The sequence below is a fragment of the Stegostoma tigrinum genome, chromosome 23 (assembly GCF_030684315.1).
Source record: "Stegostoma tigrinum isolate sSteTig4 chromosome 23, sSteTig4.hap1, whole genome shotgun sequence".
NCBI lineage: Eukaryota > Metazoa > Chordata > Chondrichthyes > Orectolobiformes > Stegostomatidae > Stegostoma > Stegostoma tigrinum.
The window spans coordinates 23,464,463-23,489,367 of NC_081376.1; positions in this window are offsets into that span (position 1 = coordinate 23,464,463).

Here is a 24,905-nt window from a genome sequence, read left to right on the forward strand (position 1 = left end):
ATTGAACGCCTTGCTGAAATCCATATCCACCACATCAACTGGTTTACTCTCATCTACCTGTTTGGTCACCTTCTCAAAGAACTCAATAAGGTTTGTGAGGCACGACCTTCCCTTCACAAAACCAGGCTGACCGTCCCTAATCAATTTATTCTTTTCTAGATGATTATAAATCCTATCCGTTATAACCTTTTCCAACACTTTACCAACACCTGAGGTAAGGCTCACTGGTCTATAATTACTAGGGGTGTCTCTACTCCCCTTCTTGAACAGGGGAACCACATTTGCTATCCTCCAGTCATCTAGCACTATTCCTGTAGACAATGACGAGTTAAAGATCAATGCCAAAGGCTCGGGAATCTCCTCCCTGGCTGCCCAGAGGATCTGAGGATAAATCCCATCCGGCCCAGGGGACTTATCTATCTTCACCTTCTGAAGGATTTCTAATACCTCTTCCTTGTGAACCTCAATCCCACCTAGTCTAGTAGCCTGTATCTCAGTATTCTCCTCGACAACATTGTCGTTTTCTAGAGTGAATACTGTTGAAAAATATTCATTTAGCGCTTCCCCTATCTCATCTGACTCCGCACACAACTTACCACTATTATCCTTGATTGGGCCTAATCTTTCTTTTGTCATTCTTTTATTCCTTAAATACCTATAGAAAGCCTTCGGGTTTACCCTTATCCTATCCGCCAACAACTTCTCATGTCTCCTCCTGGCTCTTCTGAGCTCTCTGTTTAGGTCTTTCCTGGCTACCTCGTAGCCCTCAAGTGCCCTAACTGAGCCTTCACATCTCATCCTAACATAAGCCTTCTTCTTCCTCTTGACCAGAGATTCCACCTCCTTCGTAAACCACGGCTCCCGCACTCTACAGCTTCCTCCCTGCCTGACAGGTACATATTTATCTAGGACACACAGGAGCTTTTCCTTGAATAAGCTCCACATTTCTAATGTGCCCATCCCCTGCAGTTTCCTTCCCCATTCTATGCTCCCTAAATCTTGCCTAATCTCATCGTAATTGCCTTTCCCCCAGCTAGAACTCTTGTCCAGTGGTATACACCTATCCCTTTCCATCACTAAAGTAAACATAACAGAATTGTGATCGCTATCACCAAAGTGGTCACCTACTTCCAAATCTAACACCTGGCCGGGCTCATTACCCAGTACCAAATCTAATGTGGCATCGCCCCTTGTTGACCCATCTACATACTGTGTCAGGAAGCCCTCCTGCACACACTGGACAAAAACTGACCCATCTATAGTACTCGAACTATAGTGTTCCTAGTCAATATCTGGAAAGTTGAAGTCCCCCATGACAACTACCCTGTCTCTCTCACTCCTATCAAGAATCATCTTTGCTATCCTTTCCTCTACATCTCTGGAGCTATTCGGAGGCCTATAGAAAACTCCCAACAGGGTGACCTCTTCTTTCCTGTTTCTAACCTAGTCTACGAGCATCACTTTGATACATCACTCCCAAGTTTGAAGGAGTTCTACAAGACCTAACTTTAACAATCTGGACCTGCCTGGATTTTAACGCCTGAGTGCAGAAGTCCCCTCTCACTGGACACCAATGTTCACGTAGTTGAATAGCCATACTTTTGGTTTTAAATTCAGAGCTATGAACGTACGCATTAGGAACCAGAGAAAATTATTTGACCCTTCTATTTCCATTATGGTCATGATGTGGCTGTGGCCTCATTTCCAGCTTCCAATCTTTCCCATTCATTGTCTTGATTGTCAATAACCTACCTATCTGCCTTAAAAAAAATTCAATGATCCTGGATCAATTGCCCTTTGGGGAGGCGGTTTCAAAGACTGTCAACCCTTTGAGAGAAAAAAACAATACTACTTATCTCAGTCTTAAATGAAAGATCCCTGATTTTTAAATTGTGTCCAATAGTTCTAGCTTTTCCCACAAAGGCTGGGATCTGTGGCGGGGGAGAGGAATATCCTTTCACATCCAGCTAGTCAAGCCCCCTTGAGATCATATACATCTGAATAAGACTATCTGTCATTCTTCTAAATCCAATTGAAAGAGGCACAAACTGTCCAACCTTTCCTTGTGAAAGAATTTCCCCATAGCCGAATGAGTTTCCCCAGGGCAGCCTCCAGCACATTGTCATCCTTTTCTTCAATTAGAAGATGAAAATTGTGCACAATCCTCCAAATGTGGTTTCATCAATGCTCATCACAACTGTGACAAAACCTTAATGCTCCATTCGCTTGCAACAAATGAGAACCTTCCATTTGCCTTCTGAATCACTTGCTGTATTTACATGCTCGTATTTTATAAATGCCCTTTCTTCCCTGTACCTTTCCTCTGTGCGTGCGTGTGCAAAGACATATGAGGCAATTCTGGGATTGAATGTGTGAACCAATAATATTCCTGTTTTAAATTTAAGAGAGTTTGCTGTTCATCACTTTAAATCGACTTTACGAACAGGAGTTTGGAAAGACAAGACAGCCTTTCCAACACTGAGCCACTGTGTTCAAGGAAGGAGGTGAGCAGAATAGAGGAGTTCAATCTCTCTATCTAACTTGACTGCAGCACCAATGTTAAGAATTCCATGCTCACTATTCTCTCTGTAAGACTGTCAGTAAGGACCAAATTAGAGGCAGTGCTGTGATTCTTTGTATCCTGGAAACTGCTGACTGTCCTTCAAAAGCCTTCTGGTGTCTCTCAGTTGATGAGCTGCTCTGATAACGGACATATGAGCTACTGAAACTAACCGCAGTTGGATCTCAACCATGCAATTGTTGATTCTATAAGTAATTTTGGTGGGATTATATTTTGTCTGAGAATGTGCACCAATTTATTTTTTTCCTTTTATCAGTTCACACTTAGAAAAAAAAGAGGAAGTCTGATGGGTTCATTTCTTCTGGGAACACTGAGCTTTGTTTAGCCTTTGCAAACTGCATCCAGAGATGAAGCAGCCAGTCATAGCCTCATTAGATAAGAAATTCAATACAGGGATTATAGAATGCACCTCTGGCATTCTCTCTTGCAATGATGCAATGGGAAAATAAAACAGCTTCCATTTTTAACATAGGCAGCTTTTTTCTGCCGTTCTTCCTTCCTTTCTCTATTTTGATCTGTGCTCTAATGAAATATCCTTTAATATTGCTTCTGAGTTTCAAATTCACTGATTATATACACTGTTCTCCTCCTTGCATCCTCACTCTCTGAAAGCCAAGACCCAGGGCAAACTTGATATCCTCGCTTCCATCCCTCTCCCCTTTCTCTTAGAGTTTGTCCTTGGTCTGTCACAGAATGATTATCCTTCCTCATTTCAGCCATGATCATAATGAATGGTGGTGCTGGCTCGAAGGGCCGAATGGCCTACCCCAGACCTATTGTCTATTGTCTATTTCCTTCTCTGTTCTCCTGGCAGCATTCACATTTCCAAACGATTTTTAAATCTGCTGCAGTGAAAGCTATGTTAACAGACGATAGATATGGTATTGTGGTTGAATTCACAACTTTGGAGCTGGAATTGGCTATCCTTTCTACTCTAGAATGCGTAGTCTTCATGGTACCCGCAGAGCCCTGCCACTAGACTCCTCCATGTTCCTCGAAATTGTATATAGAACTTCTGGGAGACTTACTATTGCATTTCATACATACCCAGCAGCCTCCTTCTGTAAGTCACCCTATCAATGAGCTCAACTCAGTCCCCTGCAGTACAACTTCTATGTGGCTTTACCCTGTCGGGTCCTTGCACCCAGGCAACCTTGACCCCATTTGTGCCTTGCATCTCACCACATGCAGATACAGTCAGAATGAAAGTAGGAAATGCGCCAGTGAGTGTGGTGCAATGTGTTGGGATGATGTGGCTGTCAACATTGAATAGCTGGCAGTTGAGCAAGTTTTGAGAGGTGAATGTGAGTCTTGTGTGGGGGTTAAAAGTAGCCATGAATGTTAGGACAGAGTCTTAATTAATGAAGACTGTTGGTAGCTAAGTGCTAAAGATACATTATATTAAATGGTTGCAGTTATGCAATTGGAGCTTATGTTAGTCAAAGATGAATTCACTGACCTCCTCCATTCATAGGAGGTAATTGAAGTATTTGGAGACTGCTTTCAGGCCCTCATGCCTGTCTGTGCAGACCAGCATGATTATGTAATTCTGTTGCCTCTGTGATCTGTCGTGTCCTATAAATAGAGCACATTCTTTCTCTGCACCTCCTTGATGTTGGCATCTGGTGCAGTATCAGAACTGCTCAGAGCCTACTTTTTCCCATGTGGTACCATTATTATTTTCTTTCCTACTTCAGAATGAATTCTGCAATGGTTTCCATCACTGGCTATGGTCCCAGTGCACCAATCATTTAACAAGTGCAGGCTTGCTTAGTGTGAGCTTTCAATGGTGCTGGCCTCTCACAGGTTCGGGATCCCTTTTGAGTAAAACAGTGTGGTTAGGAGTAGCTGCATGATGCAATCATGTTACTGAGCAGACAGTACAATGTTGGTATGTTGCTTAGTATTGTGGGTAGGTTTCTTCAAGCTTGAAGTAGTTTAGAGTGGATTAGTATATCCATCCTCCTAGACTAACTAGAAGAGTCTTGTTGAATAAACAATGTGATGTTTGCTGCAACTTTTTACAGGTTACTTAAATATGACCTATACTACTACAGAGACAGTTCATTGACTCAGACATTTACAGCACAGAGGAGGCCATTGTGTCCATGCCAGTCAACAAAGATCTGACTACATTCATCTCATAGTATCATGAAGTCCAGACCCCTACAGTCCATGAGTGTGTAGCAGTCAACCTGTAAATCCAGGGCAATCAGTTTAGGGATTCAGAGTAAGTCAGTCAGGGAACTGCACAGAGATGAGTCAGATGTCTAGTCACACATCAGTGGGGATGGTCATCCAAGATGGTCAGCAGCTGGACCATTGTTAGCCTTGGGTGTCAGCTCAGTAAAAGTCAAGTTGTAATGAATGGTTAGTGCTGTGGTAAGGAAATGGGCAAAGTCAGCTCTGGGCATTGGAACGAGTGTGTTGGGAAACTTGGTCAGCGTGGATTTAGGTTCTCTTTGGGCTGTGATCAATCTGACAGCAGAAGTGCCTACAATAATCAGACTTATGAATTCTGACCGTAAGTCACCAGAGTCACATTGCTTCATTAAACAGTGGAGATCATTAAAGAAATCATCTATGCATTCACCTAGACGCTGAAGTCTTTGTTCTATCTTTCCATTTCAAGAAATGTATTAGTTGAAGGCTTTCAAAGCTCCTCTAGTTTGTCTGATGATTAATGTTCTCCTTAGCTAGCAATAATATCATTTGCTGTACTCCCAATTGCGCACAAAAGTATATTCACTTGCCCAGTTTATGTTTCACTCTCTAGCTTAGAAGCTATTTTATATCAACAGTTACCATCTCTAATATGTCAAATTTTGTTCTGTCTTATTCATTTTGTTCTATGAAGCCATCTCTGAAATTAAATCTCCCTGGCAATACTGTTGCTGAACCGACAGCTTCCAAATGTGATACTGTACATTTACAGTGAATAATCTTCTTTAAAGATTTTTATTCTGCTGTAGTGGGAGTTTTCCAAGATTTCCCTTGTGGGCTTCATAATTTCAGCTTTCCAGCCCTACCTTGTGGTATCCCTGGGCTCTGGCGGTAACATCTACTCAGTTCACCATGTCTTGGATTCTGGATCATTTCCATAGACCATTGCCTAGCGATGTAGCTATTACCTCTAGCTTGGAGCTGTAGAGTTCTTCTGTTCTTTTACAACTTCTATCAGTCTGAAATACTTTCTGCGTCACTCTCTAAAATATTCTTCCATGTGATGTGTCTCTGTGATGTTTTGTGAGGTTTGCTGTAATCAGTAATCAGCAATCTTCTGGGTCATCAGTATGTTTTTTCTTGCAGTCCTAAGCTTTCACTTCTCTGGTTTGGTACCATTTAGATATGATGGTAGTCACTGCTGCTCACTGCATTGTGCCAGGGGCCCACTGATCCCAAACTGTAGGTTTGTTCAGGCCCAAAGTTATCTAGTGTGGATTAGAATATCCACTTAACCCATCTAACTAAAAGAGTTGTTATAAATAAACAATATGGAGTTTATTTTGCACTAGTTACTTGAAAAGATCTGTATGTTCTTCATTTGCAAAAAATATATTTTATTCATAAAAACACCATTACGTATGGTACATAGTGACTAAAGCAGTTTGGCTCTGTACAGTGTAATAAAATGTGAGGCTGGATGAACACAGCAGGCCAAGCAGCATCTCAGGAGCACAAAAGCTGACGTTTCGGGCCTAGACCCTTCATCAGAGAGGTCAAGGCCTGAAACGTCAGCTTTTGTGCTTCTGAGATGCTGCTTGGCCTGCTGTGTTCATCCAGCCTCACATTTTATTATCTTGGATTCTCCAGCATCTGCAGTTCCCATTATCTCTGGCTCTGTACAGTCTTTGCATTTGGAAAGCAAGCAAACATTGGAGTTTGACTTTCTCCACCGTTGCAACAAAAAAACCCAAAGCCATTTCTTACTTATGCAAGGTATTATTTATGCGTATTTGAGGCATCAGGAGGGTCCGATAACTGAACTTTGGCAGAAAGACTTTGTAGAGAAAGAGGTCTAGAGACTGCTGGGAGCACAGCAGCATGGAGTCTGTTCCCTTCCAGCTCCTTCTCTACTCTGACCAAATCTCCATGGCATTATCACAATTGCATTGAATCAAGTGTTAACCCTTTCATTCTCTCATTCTCACACAAAGCACTTTAATCCAATTGCTGTGTGATTAAATATCACCCTTTTGATCTATTCCCATATAGCAAGTGCACTGATCCTAAGTGTGTGTATTAGGAAGATGTGCTACAACAGAAGCATAATTGCTAATCCGAATCCATGGCTAAATTGCACAGGTAGCTCAGCAGGAGTAACTCCATAGCCATGAGGAGCAGAAATACGGTCTGTCTTTTCTCTGGCTCACATAAAGGTGTTCGGTCAGGCAGCCCAGAGCAAAGCTTAGGATCAAACCTTTCCTTTCCAATCTGCAAGGCCCAACATCACATTAACTGTTGAAGGCTTTCACTTAGAAATCAGATAAAAAATGCCCACTTCCATGTACAATCCTGTAAAATATCGTGACATTAGTCAATGATAATAGCCTATGAAGGTGAACTGCTTTGTTTAAATCTAGCATCCAGAGATATATGCCTGCAATGATGTTAATACATTTGTTGAGAATGTGTTTAGTTTCAGAGCCTGAAGTAGGTATTAATTAGCTACAGTGTAAATGAAAAAAAAATGAAAACTGAAGTTAATTATCACTTGGCTAATTGCTTGCATCCAGGGATCCATTCCTCACTGATAGCCGAACAGACATGCTCAATAAGTGGGTAACTGGGTTAAACGGGCATCTGTGTGCTGCAGAATTTTGTTCCAAGTACATCCCATGGGTGTCAGTAACACTGAATGTACTCGACTTGCTGTGACTGGCAATTTGGAAGGACTGAATTTTGTAAACTAGTCTTTGGGAAACTGAGATAATGGGAACTGCAGATGCTGGAGAATTCCAAGATAATAAAATGTGAGGCTGGATGAACGCAGCAGGCCAAGCAGCATCTCAGGAGCACAAAAGCTGACGTTTCGGGCCTAGACCCTTTACTTTGGGAAACTGGAACGCTTACTTGTTGCTACTAGTCATGGGTTGAATGTTTTGTGAAACTAGTATCAGGACCAAGAGTAACAGGACTACGTGAGTTCAATAAGAGATTACCTTGTAATGTGATTAATGCCTTCAACTGCCCAAGTTTCTTTGGCTGAAAGCAAATGGTAACTGCATACCTGCTTTAGCACTGACACTGGTAATTACTGCCAATGATTCTGGCATTAAAATAGCTGTCATCTGGTTAGACAGCTAAAAATTGCTGTTATTCAATATTTAAAAGTGGCAGCAATCTGCTTTAGCTGCAGCCATGGTAGGAGATTAACCTGTGCACTGTACCTGTCTGTGTTCAGTGTTAGGGTCATTGAAATAAAGTTATTATATCCTGGGCAATAGTTCCAGAGGGCAGCAGCCGTGTAAAGGAATCTTCAGTCTAACTTAAGCAATTCTAAAAAGGAAATCTTATTATTGGAGCCCCGTTGATGAAGGACTCTGTCATGCATTCCATGTTAAAGACTCTTTTCAAAGCAGAATCTCACTACTGCAATTGCTTGCAAAAAGGAGTGCTTACTATTCAGGACTTTTGCAAAGGGGGAATTCCAGTATTAGGGATACCTTTCAAAAGGAAGATTAGCTGCTCGGGACTAATTCTAAAATGGAAGATTTGCTGTCTAGCATCTTTTTCGCAAAATGGGTGATTTTCCCCTGTTATGATCCAAACTGATGGTTATACTCAACAATTCAGTTTCTGGAGTCAGACCTAGCTCAACAAGCCATAAGTTTGATTTTGCTATTTGTTTGAAATGGTTGTCTGTTAAGACACATATTCATAACAGCTTTCAATGTACTTTTAACAAAAGAATATAAATGTTTATCACACAAAAGAAAAACACAAATTATGTTAACACATAATCAGAACTGAGCAATAATTGCTGATCCAGCCAGTGATAGCCACTTCTCATGAAACGATTAAAACAAAACTATAAGCGCAAATTGCTGAGATGTAAATTGGCAGAGCATTTGATGGCTGCAACACACCAAATACTGGTCCTAGCTTTTCTTCAACAAAACAGCCTATATGTGCCATGACCACATACCGCTTTGACACTTCAAACATGCAAATTGACATTGGCAAACCGTCAGTCCCACTGCATCGTCACTCTTCCTCTCAGACCGAATCAGACACCACTTCAGCCCTTCGACCCTTTGGAGCTCAGGGATATCTAACATCGATGAGGCTGCCTTCTAAGCAGGGAAACATGCCTCTCATGCATCTCATAGGACACTTGTACGCTCACTTGGACACATGTATCTTAAGGCTCTTTGCCTGCTTAATCAGCACAAACTCACTTTCGTACTTAACAGGAGCTTGCCATCTACTGTTTACTTCATTAGCCCATACTGACGATTTCTTCACTGAGTTATGGGCTGCCACGCTCTGCATGGGCCACATTCGTTTCTTGGAGCACAGGGCCTTTAATGCTCAGGAACAAGCTGTCAGTCTATGTGACTTGCCATGACTTTTAAATGCAGGCAGCTCGTGATGGTAGGGAGCACTGAGCAGATAACAATTGGGTGCTCAGATAAGGGATGGGCATATCATTGAGTGGCCCTTGTTACCATGTGCTAACAATTTATGTTGTAAGCACACAGCACTTGCTTCACTCACAAAGCTATGTGTGAAAATCAAAGGGAAATGGCCCTTAGACTGTGGGGCCCCTTTGCCCCACTGTCGGGAGATATCACCACAGTCAGACAAAGGACTTGTTCTATTTCAGCCAAGGGGATTGGCCTTGGCTAGTCAAGCAGTTGTTGCTGCCATTGTAACTACCTTTAGACAGGAGTGAACATAGTATGACATTTCATATTCAGTTTGAGAATGAAAAATGTCCAGCACTAGTGTCTCAAACTTAAATAAATAAACATTACTTGGGAATTAAGGCTAATGTGGACTGGCTAAATAAATTCAAACATAAGAAAGTAGCAAAGCAGTGGCAGACATTTAATGAGATGATTCATAACATATTACAAAGATACATCTCATTAATGAAGAAAAGGTCTCCCAGATGGATATAATATCCATTGCTAACTAAGGAACTTAGCGTTGGTATTACTTGTAATAAAATGCATACAATGTTGCAAAGATTAGTGATAGACCAGAAGATTGCGGAAGTTTTCAAAACTATCAAAGGATAACTTGAGTAAAGGGAACAGGAAACCATAAAGAAATCTATTGGAGATGGAAATGAGTGCTGCAAGGGAGCACCAGTCTCTTAAAATATGTAAGTAGGAAATTACTATTGAGAAACAGGGCATGTCAGGGACATTGACCAAATATTTTCTCTTCGTCTTCATAGCAGAAAATACAAAAAGCATCTCAAGAAAATCAAGAGGTAAAAAAAGGACAAAGCAGCTTAAAACCATCACCATCAAAGGAGCAAAAGTAATGGGAGTTTGAATTGGACTTAAGGCTGACAAGTGCACTGGATCTGATGGACCGTGACCTAGGATCTTAAAATACATGACCACAAAGATAATGCACGTATTGATTGCCTTCCAAAATTTTCTAGGTGTTGGAAGGGTCTTAGTGGATAGGAAACCAGCAAATATAAGACCTCAATTCAAGAAAGAAACAGGAAACTGGCAGCCAGTTAACTTAACATTAACTCAGGGAAAATATTAGATCCATTATTAAAGAGTGGTAGTAGGATGGATTAAAAATCGATAATATAATCAGGCTGAGTGAATGTATCCTTTTGAAAGGCAGGTCATGTTTGATACAGGGCATTGATGCAGTGGAATTGTCACAGACTGAGGAGATTGAAGGCACAATGCTCCTTGAAATTTAATCAGGAGCATCATTTCTACAGACTATAGGCCTCTTAAGATGGGGTTTCAATGCTTGGATTGCTCTACAGGACTTTGCACAGCACATCCCAGAAAGATTAGGCCTCAATGCTGTGGGAGCCCTTCACGACTGCAGTCGATAAGATGTGGGTGTCCTGGATGCAGACAACATGAGTATTGACAGCAATCTCCTGAGGATGAAGATGACATTGAGGAAGAGGATATTGACTATGATGGCCATTGAAGAGAGAATGAACAGACAATGCATCACAGAACCTGACGCCAGAGAATCCAAATGAAATCTGCTTCCAGGATGAATGCAGCTGGTTAGGAATTTGTTTAATTGTTTATGATTCTGTTGGGAACAGCCCATGCCTAGTGCAAAGAACACACAGACCTTATTATTTTTGCAGTTTTGACCTTTAGCGTACTCATTAAAGTCTCATTATCAATGCTAGTGTATATTTGATATCCTTGGTTGATCCCACTTTAAAATATGAGCACACTGCAGGCCCTACTGCCAATAGACATCAGTACATCATTTTCAAGTGCTGTACAACAAAGAACCTCATGATAGCCAGAGCGTTGAAAGGAATTCTGGGGAATCTCCAATTGGCCAACCTTTCAGTGTTTCAGAGTGCATGTAGACTGCTAAATTGCCCTGAAATGCTTGAGAATCTACTAAAACAGCATTGAATCTGTGAGAGGTAGCATGTTATGTAGATTTAGTCAGCAAACCAGTGCAATATGAAGGAGGGCGGGGATATAAACTGCACATTGTACATCTCCCAGCCTTGAATGGCAGTCTGCTGCCTTGGAGAGCTGATGGATAGATTGAAATGTTCCCTGTGTAGATACACTGATTCTGTACTTTCACTCATGGGATGGGTGTAAATGTGGAATGATGAGTGCAGACCAGCACAATCCCTGCACAGAACGTTTAACCTCGGTGTTATACGCATTAAAGTGCCATGCCTTGGCTGCAGACATCAATGCCATGTTTGAAAGATCCCTGATGCCCGAGCCCGTCTGCAGTCAATTTGTTCATTACAATGGCTTTCATCCTTGGGATGTCTGTAAAGAATGTTCCTCTCTCAACCAGGTTGGACAACAAAAATTAACCTACAGACCTATATGGACTTCAGTAAGACATTTAACAAGGTTCCACATGATAGAATGGTTAGCAAGATTGGATCACATGGAATAGAGAGAACTAACCATTTGGATACAGAACTAACTCAAAGGTAGAAGAGAGAGGGCTTTGGGGTGGGTTGCTTTTCAGACTGGAGGCCTGTGACCAGCGGTGCGCCTCAAAGATTGGTGTTGGGTCTACTGCTTCTTGTCATTTATATAACTGATGTGGATGTGGACAAAGGAAGTATGGTTAGTAAGTTTGCAGACGATACCAAAATTTGAACTGTGGTGGACGTGAAGAAGATTACCTCAGAGTAAAACAGGACCTTGATCAGATGGGCCAACGGGCTGAGGAATGTTGGATAGAGCTTAATTTAGATAAATGTCAGGTGCTTCCTCTGGCAGCTCATTCCATATGCACACCACCAGGAAGGCAAATCAGGACAGGACTTATACACTTAATGATAAAGGGAAGTGTTGTTGAACAAAGAGACCTTGGAGTGCAGGTTCATATTTCCTTGAAAGTGGAGTCCCAGGTTAACAGGATAGTAAAGAAGGCATTTGGTATGCTTGCCTTTATTGGTCAGTGTATTGAATTTAGGAATTAAGAGCTCATATTGTAGCTGTACAATAAGGTCACTATTGGAATACTGCATGCAATTCTGGTCTCCTGCAATAGGAAGATTTTTGTGAAACTTGAAAGGGTTTAGAAAGATTTACAAGGAAGTTGCCAGGTTTGGAGGATTTGAGCGAGAGGGAGAGCCTGAATAGGCTGGGGCTATTTTCCTTGGAGTGTCAGAGGCTGAGAGGTGACTTTATAGAGGTTTATAAAATCATGAGGGGTGTGATAGAATAAATAGCCAAGGTCTTCTTCCTGGGGTGGGAGAGTTCAAAACTAGAAGGAAAGGTTTAAGGTCAGAGGGGAAAGATTTAAAAGGAACATAAGGGGCAACATTTTCACACAGAGGGTGGTGTGTGTGTGGAATGAGCTGCCAGAGGAAATGGTGCAGGCTGGTACAATTACAACATTTAAAAGCTACCTGGATGTGTATATGAATAGGAAGCAGTTGGAGGGATATGGGCAAAATGCTGGCAAATGGGACTATATTAATTTATGGGGTTTTTTTGGTCAGCATGGACAGGTTGGACCGAAGGGTCTGTTTCCATGCTGTCCATCTCTATGCCTGTATGAGTGGATGGTGCAGTGAACATATATTTACAGAGGTGACAGTTATTCACAATGACCTTTTACCGGTGCCACCTGCTTGCCCTCAGTGTGTCTCTTTCTTTCTCTTCTGCCCACTGCATCGAAGTGCAATCCTGACTTCTGCAGCTGGGTTGGAGGGATCCTGCTCTGTAGTTGGCCTGAGCAGTGTCAAAGACCTGGGCATTCGTCCCCTGGTGTCCTTCGGCCTGGACAGATCATGGTTCACCGAGAGTGTCTAACCCAATGGTGTGAATTGCTGCAGGCTTTGGGATCACAGGCAGCAGGAGGAGGGGCATCAGGCACTTTGAGAGTGTCCTGAGAAGGAGCTGCTCCGGGAACTGTCTGTTACTCCTCCCGCCATGGGTGTCTGGCTGCACCAACCTGTCTCCCTGCAATGAGGGCCACTTGGAATGAATCTGAGGTCTCTTGTGCCCCTCTCACCCTTGCATTGTTGCTGAGTGATGTGGACAGGGCTATGCGGACACTAGGTGGATACTGCGAGTGCTGGAGATCTTTGGGCTTTACTAACCAGCCAGGCACACTCAGAGCAGATCTGACACATAACTGGGAACCTTGGTGGATTCCTCCATTCTTGATCCAGCTTACTGAGTGCCTCTGAGGAACCTGCCTGATGTTCTTATGCCTGTCTCTGCAGTTCATGAATTCGCTCATCTCTGAGGATAGTGGCACATCTTCAGTTTGGGACTGAGTGGGTTCCTGGTTTCAGACAGTCCCCTGAGTGTTAACAACCTGGGCCGTTTCTTCGTCGACCAGCTGCAGAGACGTGTCAGTGAGGTGCTCACCAGATTGTGTTCCCGACTGTAATCTGGAAGGAGCACTCACTGAGGTGGGAGTCTTTGAGCTGGCGGACGATGCAGGTGAAAGCCTGGCCAGTGCATCCTCTGAAAGTTCAGTAGCTTGCCCCTTAGAAATGGAGGTGCTGCTGAGGGGCTCTGAGGCTTGCCGTCTTGTAGAGATTTTGCTGTGGGCCACTTGTAACTAGTACGTGTCACTAGAGAGCAAGTCAAAGATACAGAAAAGCTAGACCCTCTGATGAAGGGTCTAGGCCCAAAACGTCAGCTTTTGTGCTCCTGAGATGCTGCTTGGCCTGCTGCGTTCATCCAGCTCCACATTTTATTATCTCTTATTACAGAAAAGCTCGTGCAGATTAAGAATGAGCGAACCCTGGTGATACTGGGACAGCAGTGCAATGCAGCACAGTGAAACTCATTGGATGACTAACAGTTGAGTTCTCTGCATCCTCACACGAGCGCTCTTGCTCTTGTCCAGCCAGATCAATGATTTTCCCCTTGTAGGGAGTGAGTACTCTGATATCCGACATCTCCTGCTAGCTTTCGAACTCTTGACTCCATTCTGTAGCAATTTTTCCTGCTTGTGACAAAAGGAGGGATTGAGTATGATGGAGCTAGATGGAGGATGACTTGTTGGTGCTGCAGGAGAGATAGGGAGGTGTTCCCAGTAAGTGAGTAGGAGGTGCTGAAAACAGGAGAGGTAAATAGTTTGAAAGGATTTGATGGGTGAGAGCTGGAACTCCCTTCCTGACAGGTCTGGGGAGCACGTACCACCTTCCCCTCCCCATCCCACCATGGACTCAGTGATGAAAGAGATGGGTCACAAGCACCTTTTGAACATTACTGATGGATTGACAATAAATGCTGGACTAAGCAGCGGTGCCCACATCCCACAATGCATAAAAAAATCTTTTTGAAGAAAGGGTTTGTCCCTCAGAATTTCCCTTTTAATGAGAAAATCCTGATTATCACGCCTTTTAAAGATGGATTCGCACCTAAGGATGCCTGTAAAGAACAAATCTCACTATCAGCCCTTAACTAATGTTAACCTTTTAAATTGGTTCTGTTGGACAACAGTGTTTCGCTTTTCAGATGCTTTGAAACCGTTGAAGTAGTAGGTGTAAGAAATGTCGACGTTCATTGAATTCCCCGTGTCTAACTGAGACATTCAGCAAATGGATTTAATTGCAGTCATGTACGACAAGCTGAAGATATAAAAAGGTCAGAAGGAAATGGAAACAGCCATTAGAGGATTTTCAAACAAAAGGAAAACAGAATTTATTAAAATTTATCACGTTCAACATCTAATTAATGTGTACAATGACAGGCTGATAGACAGTTCTGAAACAAAGGCATTGATAAGTGATTAGTCTGTTATCTATCAGTAAGGCTACATGAAGACGCAGCTTCACTGTCCTAGTGTTGCTCATTAGATCAATAGAGACTACTGTCAAAAGCTTCTCAAATTCCTTCAATTTTTATTTGGAGTAAGAAATCTCACTCCCGTGTGTGGAAACTGCAGAAAGTTGAGGAGTTCCACAATATTGAGGTTCCAGTTCTAAGAAGTTTTGAATCATTTGAAGAAGAACAGAAGCATTCTCTCCAAAGTTCTGGTCAATGTTGAACAACACCACTAAATCAGATTAGCCCGTCATTATGAAATTTTTGTGCTTTGTGTGTGACGTGTACAAATTGGCTGCTGTGTTTCTTAAATTGCCACAGTGAATGCAGTTCAGACAACAATCTGAACATATTGTGGGGAACTGAGCCACAGTAGATGTAAGCATAGTGAAGGTGGATCTATGTTTATGTGTTATCTTTCTACGCATTCATGAAACACCTACATCAAATAGTGACGTGAAAGGAATATCTTCCTTGGCTTCCTATGTGTGGGCCGCATGACCATGGCAGTGATGGAGGGAATTTGCTGACTGGTAGGCCCTGGTGATTGTGAAGATTTTGCTGGGTGGATCTGGAGAGCCCTGGGTTAGTGAACGTCTCTGCACAGATGGAGGTACACGAACCATAACCCGACCTGCTACAAGCAATGGCGTCACTGGGAGACAGGAAGGCACCTGTGGAATTTCCTTGGATGAAGTTCCCAGAGTGGCTCCTTGCTGCAGGAGCTTGCTGGCATCACTCTGGCTCCTTGGGAAGATGGGGCTCCTGAAGTGAGGTCAAGGTGCCTTGTACCCCTTTTGCCTCGTGACACTGATAACTCACGAGTACAGGTCTGAGAGTATATCCAGCAACCACTGAGCGTTCTGCTGCACCTAGGTCTCCACCTAAGTTTCTATGAAGACTGCCAAGCCCTGAAATACTGGAGCTGCCACAGTGATGGGGGCCTGGACAGATTCCTCCATTTGTTGCTCCAGTCTCCTGAGGACCTCTGGCATCGCTGCCTGATGTTTCTCTGCCTGTCTCCATAGGTTGACCATGTCACTTAGGTCTAACTACAGAGGCACATCTTCTGCATTGCGCTGTGTGGGTGCCTGCTCCCTGACAGTACTGTGATAGTGTCAGTGATGTGCTCACCAGATTGTAACCACGAGTGGACTCTAGCTTAATATCCACTGATCTAACAATCTCTGAGCTGGTGGAGTGGTCAGGACTGTCCTGCTAATTAACCCGCTGAGATTTCACAAGTTTCACCCTCAGAGGGGTTGGTGCTGCTACTGCTGCTGGGGGGTATCTGGGGCCTGTTGTGTTTTGCCGTCCGTCAACTGGTCATATGTGCAGAGGAAGAGAAAGAAAATTAGCTGCTAAATGTGTACATACCGTTATCCAGACGTGTGTATCAGAATGTCTGTACATCTGAAAAAGGGTAGATTAGCTCTCTGGCTCCTGCTGCGCTGATCTCTCCATCGGTACAGAGCCGGGCTTGGTCCTCATCAATCAACCTTTCCAATCAGTCAGGAACACACTCCTCCCCCACCCCCCCACCTCCCTGACTCTGTGTCCCCTCCTTTTTACTGTGCATCAGGTTGTTCCGTATCAAGAGAAAGTGTGGGTTGCGTGTGATGGGAGTGTGTGCATGAGCTCTTGTTGAGCAGGCACAGTGGCCCTCCCCAGTGCATGAGCAGCAAGTGTAGCGCCCAGGAGGTATTAGAACACTAGCAGAGTAATGCACATCGCGCATGTAATGGTGAAGGTGCCTACGCAGAGTTCAACTGAGTGATGGCCCTACATGCTGTGAGGTTGCAGTGACAGGATGGTAGCACTTAATCATCAGATTGTTCATCTGTTTCCTGCCCTGGTTATTTTTGCCTGCTTCATTTCTGCCTGACAGAGGCACTCGAATGTATCCTTGGGCTAACCAGAGGGACCAGATTTCCTGGAGAATAGTGTTCAGTGAGAGACACCTGTGGATTTGTGGAGCCATCTTCTGGTGCTTTGCAAATACCTCCATGGCAGGGATCGTGGCTGCAAAGCTCACTGCCTGTTGTGGACCTCCCTGTTGGCAACAAAGGAAGCAGTGGCTGGGTGCCTTGGCAATATGGCATCAGACCCTTTGACTTTGGAGCAAATGATTCTACACAAAATCTATCATCACTCACCAGCTGAATTTGTGGAGAACTCTGACATAGAATGCACTGAGCTGAATAGCTCTGGAAAACTCCTCACATGCCATGACAAAGTGACACCACATAAGATGCTCGCTGCCCCAGCTTAACTCTAAAATGAAAAATCCCAGCCAATGTTTCATCCTGTGACCTTTCATCAGAACACTTCACTGATGGAAAGTCACAACCTGAAGCATTAATGTGGCTTTTTGAGAAGATTTTCTCTCTGAGTGTAGGTGTTGCCAGAGTCGTGAATTCAGGGGGTCCCAGTGCCAAACCCAGCTCCCAGCATTTTTCTGGGAAATTGGGGGCGGGTAATAGGTTTCACATCCGTGATTCATTTTGTGTCAAGGTGCACTTTCCTCAATTAGATCTGATTTTTGTCAGTGGGATGTCCAAAATGCAACTTGCAGATTTTAAATCCCGTAGAAAAAGGTCTAAGTTTACCAGAGCTTTTGAAGAGGTTGTGCAACCTTTTGGATACGGTTCTGGGATATTTTACAGATGGTCACATGCCCTTTGGAAAAGGTCATGTGTCCCTCAGGATTGGTAAAGGTGGATGGGAATGGACACAAAGACAGTACAAATGCATTGGAACTGTCAAGCTTATTGAAACTGCCAAGACTGTTGGCAAGAGAACTGTCAGAGAAGCTGTCAATACATTAAATGTCCTTTCCTCTTCATATTTGAAGGAAACTGCAGCATTGGAACAAATCAGTGTATTTTTCATTTAATTCTGCCTTTTGGAATAAGCCTGAGAGCCAACATCCTACAGTTAATGCTGCATGAATAATTTTATTGTCTTTCACTATTACAGTGGGGTGCCTATCAAATCATTTTGATTGACAGTTCCAACTGATTATGAAGTCTTTACTGTATGACCATGAATCGAAATCCTTGCTCTAGTTATCCCTCACGTCCCTGTCTTTGGTAAGTACCGATGTAAAGTACTCATTAAGGATCTCACCCATTTCTTTTGACTCCATGCTTAACCTCTGTTCCTTTATGCTTGAGTAGGCCTACTCTTTTCCTAGCTATCCTTTTGCTGTAACTATATATACAAAATGCATTGGAATTATCCTTAACCCGACTGGCCCAGGACATATTGTAACCCCTTTTTGCCCTCCCAATTCCCCATTTGAGCTCCTTCCTACTTTCTCTATATTCTTCAAGTACTTTATCTGTTTTAAACTGCTTAGACCTCAGGTATGCTTCCATTTTTTTGACTAAGCTGATAACTTTACCTGTCATACAACGTTCCCGAATCCTGCCATTTCTGTCCTTCATTTTCACAGAAACATGCTTCTCCTGCATTCTAATCAACTGGCACTGAAAAGAGTCCCTCATGTCATACAATAAAATGGAAATAAGGTCTAACTTCCAATACATTTTGTAAACTCCTGTTTATTTATGGTGGGTACATATTAATTTAGCATATAGTATTCTACAAGTGAAAATGAGAAATTCTCAGCTAACGTATGTGATTTTTCAATTCATTCTCACACCAAGCAATAAACCATTGCATCATTCAAAACAGCAAACTCCTCAGGGGAGCTACAAGGATCAATCTCACATGAACTAAAAGCAGAAAAGAAATCATCAGTGAGCCTCCGACGAAGCGCTGGTGTTATGTCCCGCTTTCTATTTATCTGGTTAGGTTTCCTTGGGTTGGTGATGTCATTTCCTGTTCTTTTTCTCAGGGGATGGTAGATTGGCTCCAAATCAATGTGTTTGTTGATGGAGTTCCGGTTGGAATGCCATGCTTCTAGGAATTCTCGTGTGTGTCTCTGGCTTGTCCTAGGATGGATGTGTTGTCCCAATCAAAGTGGTGTCCTTCCTTATCTGTATGTAAGGATACAAGTGATAGTGGGTCATGTCGTTTTGTGGCTAGTTGATGTTCATGTATCCTCGTGGCTAGCTTCCTGCCAGTTTGTCCAATGTAGTGTTTGTCACAGTTCACAAAAAAACCTTGCAAGAACTGTGACAAACACTACATTGGACAAACAGGCAGAAAGCTAGCCACCAGGATACATGAACATCAACTAGCCACAAAACGACATGACCCACTATCACTTGTATCCTTACATACAGATAAGGAAGGACACCACTTTGATTGGGACAACACATCCATCCTAGGACAAGCCAAACAGAGACATGCACGAGAATTCCTAGAAGCATGGCATTCCAACCGGAACTTCATCAACAAACACATTGATTTGGAGCCAATCTACCATCCCCTGAGAAAAAGAACAGGAAATGACATCACCAACCCAAGGAAACCTAACCAGATAAATAGAAAGCGGGACATAACACCAGCGCTTCGTCAGAGGCTCACTGATGATGTTACCTAGAATGGTGAGGAAACGTCTGAAAACTAACCTTCCAGCTCAGCGAGCAAACTCACATCCAGAACCTCAACCTGAGCTACAAATCTTCTCAAAACTTGCGGAAAAGAAATTTTGTAGAACAGAAAAAGACCTAAAAACCACCCGACACCCAATTAGTTATGTTTGCTGCATCTCCTTATTCCACTTGCCAACCTTCTGACTAAATTCTTCCACCCTTCACTCTTTGGAAATGCAAGTAAGTTTTAACATCTTCAATATTCCTTGGTAACACATTATGGATGTTTGCTTCTTCGGCATTATAAATATTGTATTGTGTATGATGATGTAATGCTGGTGGACATCTCCATAACTAACTGCTGAGATACAGGATGTGTATTGAGCCATCAAGAAAACCAGTCCTTCATGTTTTGACAAGTTTTCAATCTCCAACTGCAACAACTACAACACATCAGGAACATCATTCTGACTAAATTTTGGAACTGTGGTAAATTGTGAAATTAAATTCAACAAATCTGATATCTTGTGGGATAAAAGAAATACAAAGAAACTGTCAATTGTTGTAAAAACACAATGGTTTACTAATATCCTTCAGGGAAGGGAACCTGTAACTTTTACCCAGCCTGAGGTCAGTCGGCTACATAGCTGGATTGTGATGCAGTTTGATGCCAACAACAAATATTCAATTCCCACTCTGGCTGAGGTCACCATGAAAGACTCTACTTCTCAAACTCTCCCCTCACCTTAGGTATGGTGCCTGCCAGGGTAAATGGCCACTAGTTCCCTCTCTCTAATGACAAAGAGCAGCCCTATGGTCCTCTGGGGCAATGGTGGCTTTACTCAGCCTGAGCTTATATCCAACTCCTGTTCCATGTTATGTGGTTGAATGTTCTGGATGTGGTCAAATAAGAATGTGCAATACATGTAGTCCTGTCTGTCTGCATCCTAAGAAAGAATTGAAAAGTACAATCTAGAATTGAGTTAAAGCTAAGACCGCGGTTTGATGTTCAGCAATCTTTAATTCCAGGCATCAAACTTCTAACAAAAGGGATAAAGATATAAATTTTTACCATCAAATATAAAGCTATCTCATTCTCAGCTGTACGTTGATGGGTAAAGAAAATAATGTAGCAGGTTTAATCCTATACTACACTTGCTTGTTCCCTCATGTGTTAAAGGGTAGATGCTGTTCTGTTGAATGGTTCAGTAATCCTAAATGTCACTGTTAGCTATCTGTGCTATTAATGATATCTCTTGGCTGTCTCATGGGTTTTACACTTCCAAGCTGCTAGTTATTCGACTGGGGTTGATTAGGGTTGATCCTAGCCCTCTATTTAATGACCATTCCCAAGTTGGATTGCAATCAGCAATTGGAATACTGGCTGATTTATCTTCTCTGTACCTCAGAGATACTGAGGCCACGTGTAGCACTGCAAATAATGACATCATCAAAGCTAGGCATTACTTAATCACAATTCCTGATTGGCCTAGCCTCCTTGTTTCAGCCTAGCACCTACCCTGTCTGGTAGAGCTTAGGCAGGCCATTCTTTTTTTCATTTAAAAAAATAACGTCAGCCTCAGATCCTTGAAATGATGTCAGGCAGTGATTGCAGTCATCGTTTATGACATAAGCAGGTGGCTGCAGTGGAAGGGCAATGCAAGGTTATTAAAAGCGTTCAGACACTAACTGACTGACTAGACACTGAGGCGCCATACTGACTCATCATCCATCCTTTGGAACAAAATATAAAAAAAGTCAAGGAGTGTCAGTTGGGAAAATTCACAATAAATATTTAAACTTTATTTTATCTCTTAATTTTTTCCAAATCTTTTTATGCATCATCTTATTAAAGCAGCCACATTGAGAGCAATGTTCAATGCCCTGTCACAAGGTAGTAAGTGATAGATAGATGAATGGGACAAATTCTCCAGACAAAATCTACCACAAAGAGTATTTACCTCGGAAAGACAATCATTATCATCCTACAGCAAAACTGTACAGCCTTATCTCATAATGTGTAGTGAATGACAACAAAAAAAATCTTTTACATTTGCCATTTAGTGCTGCTGTTCTGAAGATGTTTATGAGAATCTATCTTTCTGAATTGCATCAAGCACGTGCCAGATCATTGGCAATCACTCATTCGACCATTCTCACCTCCTGATAGATTATGGCCAGTCTAATCTTTCTCATCAAGCAAGGATGAATTTTAAATGGTTTGGGTTAGATCAAATTAACCTATGCTGTGCTTTTTGTTCAGACTGTCCTATGTGAAAAGATATATTTATATAGTACTATATAATAATAATAATTTATTTATATAATATCATCTGGCCATTCCAAAATGCTTCACAGCCAATGACATATTTTTGAAGTGTTGCAATGTAGACATACGCAGTGGCTAATTTTCACACAGTAAGATCCCACAAACAAGAAATGTGATGATCTGTCAATCCGTTTCGCGTTTATGTTGACTGTGGAGAACATTGGCCAAGATGCACGGAAATTTCCCTGACCTTCTTCAAGTGGTCACCATGGGAACTCAAACAATTGGCCTAGATATCTTGTTTAACATCTCAACTGAAAGACAAACACCACTGACCATGAAATATGACCTTAAATTAAACTGCATACTCAAGTTCTAGAATCGGCATTGAACCCATGGCCTTTTTACTTTGAGGTAAGTGCTTTTGATCTTTGTGAGACCAAAATGCACTTAATATGAGCCTCAGTGATCATATATAAGTGTTGTTTTTCCAAATGCCCCTTGCTGGCATGCAGCCTCATCCACTGAGTTCAAACAGGGAGTAATCAAGTGCAGTCTGTCTCTAATTTTCTCGATGATTTTGGAATGGCGTTGTTCATAAAATAAGTTTGAATTGCCCACATAACAATAGCCGCTGAACTTCAAACTTGTTGTAGGCCTGATTGACTGATTGTAGCTAATGTTGCTTGGCGCATAATAGGATTTAGCTCTTGATTTTCCATTCATTAATGTAAATAGATGTAAAATCAAAGGCTGCAGTCAAACACTCCTTACAAATGTCATTGCTGACTGGGAGTATACAACTGGGATGTCCTGCGTTAATTATTTTGAGACATGTCTGAAAAAATATAATAAGGAGCTGTACTGGTGCAGAACTGTCATTCTTATCTCTTTGGCTTCTTGTTTTCTTTTCTTAAATTTCCCTTGCATTTTTATTAAGAGTCTTGCCCTGGTTCTGGGGCTTAGCTTAACAACACATGTCCTACTAGGAATATATGCTGTGATTTAACGGGGGAGGCCTGGCTGAGTTCCAGCACACATCATAATACAAAACTTTAATTTCTGCTGCTTTGAACGTTTCCCATTGTTTCAAGACTGTGGCCAACAGAAAATAAAACTTGCTGCTAATTTTACACAATAGGGTATTGAATTCCCATGATCAGAGACCACAAAAATGGCAGCTCTTGGACACAATAATATGACCCTGGCATTCTTTAATGCATGTCTTATCTATTCCATCAGTTTCTGCTGTGTCACTACACCAGGAAGAAATAAGTTAGAGTGAATAGAGGCTATGGGAAAGAATACAGCTTGCTACATATTATATATGCAATATATCAGGCAAGGCATATATTTTATTGTTCAATAAAATGAATAAAGTCAAAAGCTTTCCCATCTTTATGAACTCTTGTTTCTGCTGGAGCTCAGTGATATATTCAATTTTAGTTTTATTAAAATCATAGGATGCCTTTTTGTGATACCTTTTCCTCTTTATTGATTGTGAAAAAAATCACAAATCAAATAACACCATAGAACAGAGCAATCTGTATGGAAAGTACAGCAACATAAGATGCATAATTCTGCACTACATGGAAGCTTCACACTCGTTCTGTGCTCTCGTGATGGAATAGCATTAATTTGCAGGACTAATGAGGCTATCCAGAGAACAGACGTGGTTACTCAGGAAAAGAAATGGAATGTAACTCTCTTTTTGGCGACATCTTGGGAAATTTGTGACCATCTCTGTGTGGCATGATGAGGGATACTACAATTTGTGAATGAGGGTGTAGATTAAAGATCTAGGAGGAGACATTCAATGAGACTTGCTATCAGGTAGGGGGTGTTGGAAAGTTTGATTCCACTCATCTCATTCCTGTTGAGGTAGGCAGAAAGCATTCTCCATACAGCCTGTTCATTCTGTTGATTGCAGCCCAGTCCATGATGCATTGTTGCCTGCTGCACATCTAGTGGAGGACCAGCAGTGTGCATGTCTGGCATGTTTCTTAAAGGCTGCCTTCTCTTCTTAATGGGAGCTGCCCTGCCAATACATCAAAGCTGCAACAATCACAAGGAAACAGTCTGAGAGGGAGAAGTACCTGCCAGATCTTTTGACGTGGTGCTTTAAATGATGAAAGACGGAAGGGTTGACTGACACCATGCTTTACAAAAGGCCCTCAAGGGATACGTTGTGAAGACAATGGGATCACGTAGCTAGAAAGACCTACTGCCAAAATTAAGCCGTGAATACCTGGCTTCAGAACTGGGACAGGTTCAGTAATCTTGTTTGGGTGGTTAGGGCCAGAGAATGCATTTTCAAATGGCATATCCTCAAAAGATTCATTATACATCAATACCAAGTACTGCTATACATGATAATCATAGATATGCCAGGCTTTTAGTTAAATTCTATAAGGATTAATCTTCTTTGTGTGTTCATACGCATAAGACCTTTAACAGTTCTGTTCTAGCATAGTAGTACAGTTTATTCTTCTGGGAAATTCAAACTCTGCCCACTCTATACTATTTATGCTCAGTGATGTGCAGCTTTGTGATATCAGTGCAATGTTGTCCCAGGCTCTGGAGCTCTTACACAGTAGCAGTCACTGGTAACTGGTCTGCTATTACACACAGCCCATTGTTAGCCACTAACAGTCCACATTAGCAGCTATTCATTTTCTTTGACTGAAGGTTAACCACTCCTTTGTCTATCCAACTGTCCTTCTTTCTCTTTGGGCTCTATCTCCACCTCTTGCTTACTTCGTACCTCCCACCCACTCCATCTTCTGCACAAAACCAACATTTTCTTAGCTGCCATTAATCCTGAAGAAGGCTCACTGGATCTGAAGTGTTAAACTCTGATTTCTCTCCACACGTGCTGCCAGACCTGATGAGCTTTTCCAGCAATTTGTGTTTTTAACTTCTTTTTAATTATGAGTAAGTCACCCAAGGATGAATTCAGAAAAAAAAATCTACTTCAGGTAAGGAATGTGAGACATTGAAAGTACTTACCAGAAATGCCATGGATGGAGATCAATTATGGGGTAGATAATAAGGGATGTGAAAATAGGAGGGAAATTGAAAAGCATGAGATATAGAAC